The sequence below is a fragment of the Rana temporaria genome, chromosome 5 (assembly GCF_905171775.1).
Source record: "Rana temporaria chromosome 5, aRanTem1.1, whole genome shotgun sequence".
Classification (NCBI taxonomy): Eukaryota; Metazoa; Chordata; class Amphibia; order Anura; family Ranidae; genus Rana; species Rana temporaria.
The window spans coordinates 100462148-100470029 of NC_053493.1; positions in this window are offsets into that span (position 1 = coordinate 100462148).

Sequence of the window (7882 nt, forward strand, 5' to 3'; positions counted from 1 at the left end):
AAAATATAACCTATCACTTGTAGCCATTAAGGTGGAGGAATATAGACAAGTATTCGGTGTTAGTGAAAGAAACTGCATCCCTTTATAGGTATCAGTGGGAGAAATAGTGCCCCATCATTGGTATCTGTGGGAGGAATAGTGCCTCATCATTGATATCAATAGGAGGATAAGCACCCTATCGTTGTTATCAGTCAGGAATAGTGGTTCATTGTTGATATCTGTGGGAGGAATAGTGCCCCATAGTTGGTATCTGTGGGAGGAATAGTGCCCCATCATTGATATCTGTGGGAGGAATAGTGCCTCATCGTTGGTATCTGTAAGAAGAATCATGCCCCAATGCTGGTATCTGTGGGAGGAATAGTGCTCCATTGTTGGTATTAGTGGATCCATAGAGCCATATCATTGATATCAGTGGGAGTAGAGCTGCATGATTCATCGTTTTACCCCCTCGCGATCTTAACAAAGCATTTTCTCGATTCTACGCAGAGAGTTCTCTGCTCAAGCCGACAGCTGTCAATAAGAAAACAGACAATCTGCCAAGTTTCAAAACATTCCTCAGCGGCTGAGCTAACTATGAATATTGTAACGTTTTGTTCTTTAGATCAAAGGAATGAACTTCGGTCTGTAGATGAGGGAAGTTTAACCACTTAAAGACTAAACCTTTTTCTGACACTTGTTGGTTTCAAGATAAAATCATTATTTTTTGCTAGAAAATTACTTAGAACCCCAAAACATTATATATATATATATATATATATATATATATATATATATATATATATAGCAGGGACTCTAGAGAACAAAATGGTGGTTGTTGCAATATTTTATGTCGCACTGTATTTGCGCAGAGGTCTTTCAAATAAAATTTTTGGGGAAAAAATACACTTTAATGAATAAAAAAAAAAAAACTAATGCCGTGAGAATCATGATCTTTATTCTAAGCAAAAAAAAACATTTTGGCCAGAATCATGCAGCTCTAAGTGGGAGGAATCATTGGTATTTGTATTGGTATTGTATTGGTATTTGTGGGAGAAGTAGTGCCCCAACGCTGGTGTCTGTGAGAGGAATAGTGCTCCATTGTTTGTGTCAGTGGAAAGAATAGTGCTCCATTGTTGGTATCAGTAGGAGGAATAAAGCCATATCGTTGATATCTGTGGGAGGAATTGTGCTCCATTGGAATGGAAGGAATTATGCCCCATCAATGGTGTCAGTGGGAGAAATTGGGGTTGACTTACTAAAGGCAAATAGACTGTGCGCTTTGCAAAGTGCAGTTGCACTCTGCAAATGCAGTTGCTCCAATGCTTTGTAAATGAGGTAAAGCTTAATTTTCAAAGGATACCCAGTCACACAAAAGGAAAATAAAAAAACAGCATTTTGCTTGCACATGATTGGATGATGGAAGTCAGCTGAGCTTCTGCTCATTTACTATGCTCTGTTGCTCTTGCAGAGTGCAACTGCACTTTGCAAAGTGCACAGTCTTTTTGCCTTTAGTAAATCAACCCCATAGTGGTTTAAGTGGGAGGAATTGTGCCCCACCGTTAAGGTCAGTGGGAAGAATATTACATCAGGGGGCGGTTAAAGACTGCAGTGAAAGGGCTGTAGTTTGGGGGCACTGCTCATGAGCATGGACCAGCATTTACCTTGTTCCTGTAGCAAGAAAGAAGTAATTGTATACTAGGGGAGTAGAATAGAGAGGCAGTGTTGTTTTGTAGTGTTGTCAGCTCAAACAGAAAGTAAAAGCACCCTGGATTTATGGCAGATTTATTTTTGTACAGCATTTATTTCGAGAGATAAAACCAGGGGAAATGTTAATTTATAGAAGAGGCGTACTAAAAATATATATATTTTTTTTGCCCTGACATACACACATGTTAAAACTGAAATAAAGCTAAGTGCCATGCTGTTTTTATAACACTTGTGGCTTGATCAGTGCTCTTTTGTTGTTGAATAAGCCTGTGTGGGAGAGAAGGCTCTGGTTTCAAATGCATTAACGAGAATCCAGTGGAGCTATCTTACCCATTGCAAATAAGTACTGTAGAAGAAAAAATTCAAATGTCATCTGGATTTGGTTTCATTTTGTTTAACCTAACCGCTATGTTCATGCCAGTTCATCAACTTTCCTTGCCAAGAGATACAAGTATATGCGGTTCATAATGGTAATGTACAAGAATCCCCAAGTCTTGGAAAAGAAACTTGGAGATTGGAAATTAGGTCATTGACTAGCTGTCCTAGAATACTGTATATGTAAAGCAGACCCCTCCGCTACAATCAGAGTTCTTGTTTGTGTAGCCAATAGCTAAAAAAACAATCCCTCATTCATGTAGCACAGTACACAGTAAAACAATACATAGTAAAAGGATGCAAAACATGTTTGAAGGAATGTGCTGAGTTAGGTAGCAAAGCAAAGTTGCATAAAAAAAACATTGTGATGTCTTTGAAAACCTTTAGGCGACTGTTGAATGACTTTCCTTGTAATTAAAGGCTAACAAATGCATTTTTACATTTCTTTCCAATTTCTTTATGACAAAGCTACTGCACCTAACAGTAGCCTAAAAACGTGGGGTGGAGGGTGTCTGGCTGGAGCCCTCTTTGAATATTAAAAACACATAAATAAATAAATAATAAAAAAAGTGTATATATAAATCATTAGCAATATTTCATATTTATCTCATCTACAAATGATATATATTTTTTAAGTTCTGTATATAATACTGAAAGAAAATATGTATAAAAATGTATATGCACACAGAAAGCAAGCCATAAATGTATGATATCAAAGCAGTTAAAGGAGTTTACAGGGTATAGAGAAATAATAGTTAACTGATTCCTTTTAAAAACAATTAAAAATAGATAAAAATCAATCATATAATGTACCTGTAGTTTATAGTTTCGTTTTAGCATGTTGTTTCCTGCCTCTGCTGTACAGAGCCACAGAGCCAATACAGGGCAGTGATGGTTTGGAAAACGAAACTGATTGGTGCTGAGGGGTTTTAGACACACAGTAATCACACCTCCTTGATTAGTGACCACAGAGAGAAAGCTCCCAGTACTGTGGTTATCAGGAATCGAACAACCAGGAAGTGTGGAGATCAGAGAAGAATTACAGCAACTTGAGAGCAAAAACGAACAATGAGGACATAAAAACAGCACTGCATTAAGGTAAAGGAAGCTATTAAGCTGTGTAAATTGGCAACACAACAGTTTCAAACCTGCAAAAGCACTAGATAAGTGAATACTGGCCTATAACAGGATGATTTAACTCAACTGCGGCACTGTTAAATCAAGTTTTACCAGATACAACCAGTAACTAACTGGCATAGTCAGATTCAGCTAACACAATAATAGTGATCTTGGGTGCACCCTGATCTTGCAGCCCTTAAATGGGTGAATTCATGATGCCTAATGATTGGTACTCCAGAAGTTGACTAAAGTACAAGGCGCATAATTAGTCAATAGCAGCCGACTTTCGATGGGGCCCTTCTGTTGGTGGCGCACTGTCCATTTAAGAATGTGGGTGATGAGTGAAAAGCAGTCTCTATAGCGTTACCTGTGTGTGACAAGAGTTTAGGAAGCGTAGTTCAGGTCACCACTCTTGGCCAGTATAAGGCATGGTCCCATGCACTTCATTGTCAGCAATTCCAGAGGTCCCTATCCTTACAAATGGTCCCTCTCAGGCTTTCACAGCAGGGGGTCTCCCCAGCTTTAAGTTCCTGAACAACAAGAGAAGTCTCTGTGTCTCAGTCCTTTGGTCCCAGGTGTGTACGCAGACACCCAGTAATGGGTCTAAACAGCTTTAGGTCCCTGCATACAGGAGGCTTGCAGTCACTCAGTCTCTTGGCTCTGTTACTCACAGGGTGCACCCCACCGTTAAGGTCATTGGGTGTTCTCTGTGTTCTCCAAAACAATAAAAACAATTGAAACTAAAAAAAATGCATTGCACCGGATTGCATGGTACTGTGCAGAAACGCTTCAGTGACTCTTAGCTCTGTGCTTATTGGGTTGTAGGATCATTAACAAGCGGTCAGCTCACACTGTACTGTGTTGCATCACAGAACTGGCTACCTGGAGACTGTTGCTCTTGAGACTTATACAAGTTTTAAATAAACCTTTCATTTTTCATGATTGTGGGACTCCTATAATCTCCTTTGTTTTAGCGCTACTTTGAAGGATTTTTCAGATTTGTTTTCTTCTTTCACACCACTCCTGGTGTGTACGTCCTTTTAGCTGCCAATCAACGTTGATTTTTAATATATGACATGATTGCATCTTTCAGTTACACAAGCTTTTAGGTGCCACTTTATATTCGGACATTTTTGGCGCTGACTTTGTTTTGTTTGTCATTTGCTATTTTGGAGTAGTTCTAGCTGCCTGAGTGACCGAGTGTAATTTACATTATACACTTTGTATTAGATTTTTCACATTGTTCTACTCATCAGTGGTGTTCTATACATGACCAATCAACAACATACATAATTTCCTTGTTTGTCTCCCTCCCCCCCCCCCCTTTTTTTTTTTTTTTTTTTTTCCCTCCCACTTTTTTCTCATCCCTTTTTATTTCATTTTTATTTTTACTTTTATGTTCATTTTATTCACTATTTTCCATTTCTTAAAACATTTTATTTTTAGTTTCCAGTTTAATTTTAATTTTAATTTTTTATATTTTTATTTTTATTTATTTATTTTTTATAGTTTATTTTTCATCTAATTTTTTTATTTTCAATATGGATCACAGTAGAACTGACAAACTTAATATTATTTTTGCAAAGGCTTCACAATTTCGCTATGAGAATAACACTACGGCTGACCCCCAACCTCATGATTTGGTACATTATCCACCTCATACCCCAGAATATGAAGCACAAATGAGAAAGGCGTTTTTTTCAGCACAAAATGCCAGGGAGTCAGAATGTACACCGTGGTGGGACCTCTCCTTCTTAAAAAAGTACCTTGAATTGTACATCACCCCTCGGGGGCTTAGGGTTAAGAAACAATGCAGTTTCTTGGATGATGATCTTGCCAAGGAATGTAGTGTAATGTCTGAATTTTGTACCACCAAATGGATCAAGATCCTCATTACACAACGAGAACGAAAATTAATAATGGCGGAACAAAGAAAAACCACCACTACAGAGGAACTTTACAGATTTAGTTCCTCATGCTTATTCTCCAAATGGCTGTCCGTTTTGGATACAAACATTTCCAAATTTGAAGATTCCCTCATAGAGAAGAAGACAGGGAAATTAAACATAGACATTGAGTTCTATAAGCTCAACAGAGTGTTTGACTGGAGTGACACAAAGGTTCCCCCCACCCATAAAAACACGTCTACTAAATCAAAATTCAAAAAAGGCCCTAACCTTTCTAATACGGTTCAACAGCATCCTAATGAGTCATGCAATAATATACATGTCCCTAGCAATAAGAGTAATAAAATAACCAATCGAAATTTAATTGTAAAACCTCAGACACAAACTATTCCAAAAAAATCCCCAAAAAAATCCCCTATTCCTTCATCTGATGTAACTCCTATCATTAAACCCATTCTCTCTAATGACATGGAAACGGGTTCATCTGTGATAGAGTCAAATATTGATCCAATTTCCCCGCACACTGAAACTCAGCCAGACCAAGACTTTGGCTTATTATTTCCTGGGATTCCAATACAAAATAGATTTAGTCCCATATCCCGCGATTTGAATCTGTTCTCACAGGAGCTAAATACATATAGTTGTTCTCTTATGAGACCGATAATAGAGCCCAGCGAGATTGGTACCTCCTCTAATGTACCCCTTACAACCCATACTAACACAGATCATTTTTTAGTACTGTCCCCCACGAATACAGTCAAAGAAAAAAGAAAAATAGACGAGGTAGACGTGGAGGAAGAAGTTGCAGAATCAAACTACAAAAAAGACAGGAAAGAGAACCAACGCAGATGAAATCAAATACCATTAAGATTTTTAATCTTTCATCTCATATGCTCAACCCAGCTGAACTATCCCTCCTTGAAAAGGGTTTAGGATTTTCTCCAACTATAGGTCCAAATAAGTTTGGTTTGTTTAAGGACCTTAACAGGTTCATTAAACAACTCACCTTAAAAAGATTTTATATGAAGGACCTCACAGCTTCTACACCAGAGTCTAACAATGAAAGTGTGGTTAGTAACACTACTGACAAGGCTGAACAGGCAGCTATTGAGATATTGATCGACCATTGGGACGATGGGCTCCCATCTCACACTCCATTCGAGGAATACAGTGCCCCTGAGATTGTACACTCAGGCTTGAGACCTAAATCTAATTTTTTTTCCGCTTCTTGTAAGGGTCCATATATAGAGACGTATTACCAGGCCACCTATAGGGACCTTTTGGAACTATGCAATACCAAATCACGCATTCGTTCCAATTTATCTGCTGAGGAAAAAATAGCGCTTGAGTCATTAACAAAAAACAATGCTCTTGTCATTAAGCAGGCGGATAAAGGGGGTAGTTTAGTTATACAAGACCTATCCGACTATGAGGCTGAGGCTTACCGCTTATTAGCTGACGCCAAGACTTACAGCGCCCTCACAGAGGATCCCTTTCCTGCTTTTCAGTCTGAGCTTAAAGCTCTCATTGAGCGGGCAGCTAAAGAAAATCTGTTAGATAAGAACGAGAAACTCTTTCTATTACCCACTGTGTGCAGCACCCCGTATTTTTATCACCTGCCAAAAATACATAAGTCCACCAGCTGTCCCCCGGGTCGACCGATAGTGGCCAGCATGGAGAGCCTCACATCAGGACTCTCACATTATATCGATTATTTTTTGCAACCCATGGTCACGGCACTTCCTTCCTATATCAAAGACTCAGGGCACATCATTGAGTCCCTCGAACACTACAAGTGGGACAATAGTTACCTATGGGCGTCCTTAGACGTTGTATCCCTATACACGTCCATCCCCCATACTGTGGGATTGGAAGCCCTCAAACATTTCCTGTCTAAAGATGAAAACATGAATTCCCACCAAGCCCAATTCCTGCTGAATATCACTGATTTCTGCCTTCAACACAATTATTTCGTGTTCCGTGACAGGTTTTATATACAAACTAACGGCACTGCGATGGGAGCTAATTTTGCACCCTCGTACGCCAATCTTGTCATGGGGTACTGGGAAGAGAAATTCATTTGGGAACATAATCCGTATGCATGGTACATCGTTTATTTTGCCCGCTATATCGATGACATTGTGCTTATTTGGAGTGGCACTGTGGAACAATTCCATGCCTTTGTTTCACATTGCAACTCTAACATGCTAGATCTCAAATTTACATTTGTTTGTGATCCTTCAGAGTTGGTGTTTTTAGATTTGGTCCTCTATCACGAAGAGGAGAAAATCTGTACTAAGAATTTTTGCAAACCGACTAGCGGTAATGCATATTTACACTATAGAAGCTGCCACCATCCATCATGGACAAACAACATACCTAATGGACAATTCCAGAGACTAAGGAGAAACTGTACTAACGACATTGACTATGAGGACCAGAGTTCAGCCCTTACTAAAAAATTCCCAGAGAAGGGATATCCCGCTGCGCTTATAGAGGCAGCTCATGAAAAATTCATTAAGCCACCTCCAAAGCACAAGCCCCAGGGCACCCCTGAAAAAACAGAAAGAAATACATATAGGTTCATTACAGACTTTAATAACAGATACAGAACCATACAGAGTATCGTCCGAAAGCATTGGCATATTCTTAAGATGGACCCAAAGTTGGGTCCTACCCTACCACAAGCTCCGCAAATCATCTTTAAAAAGAATCGCACCCTAAAAAACATATTGGCACCGAGTAAACTCAAGAACAAAAAAGATATATCATCAAATGCAACTGCACACTTTGAC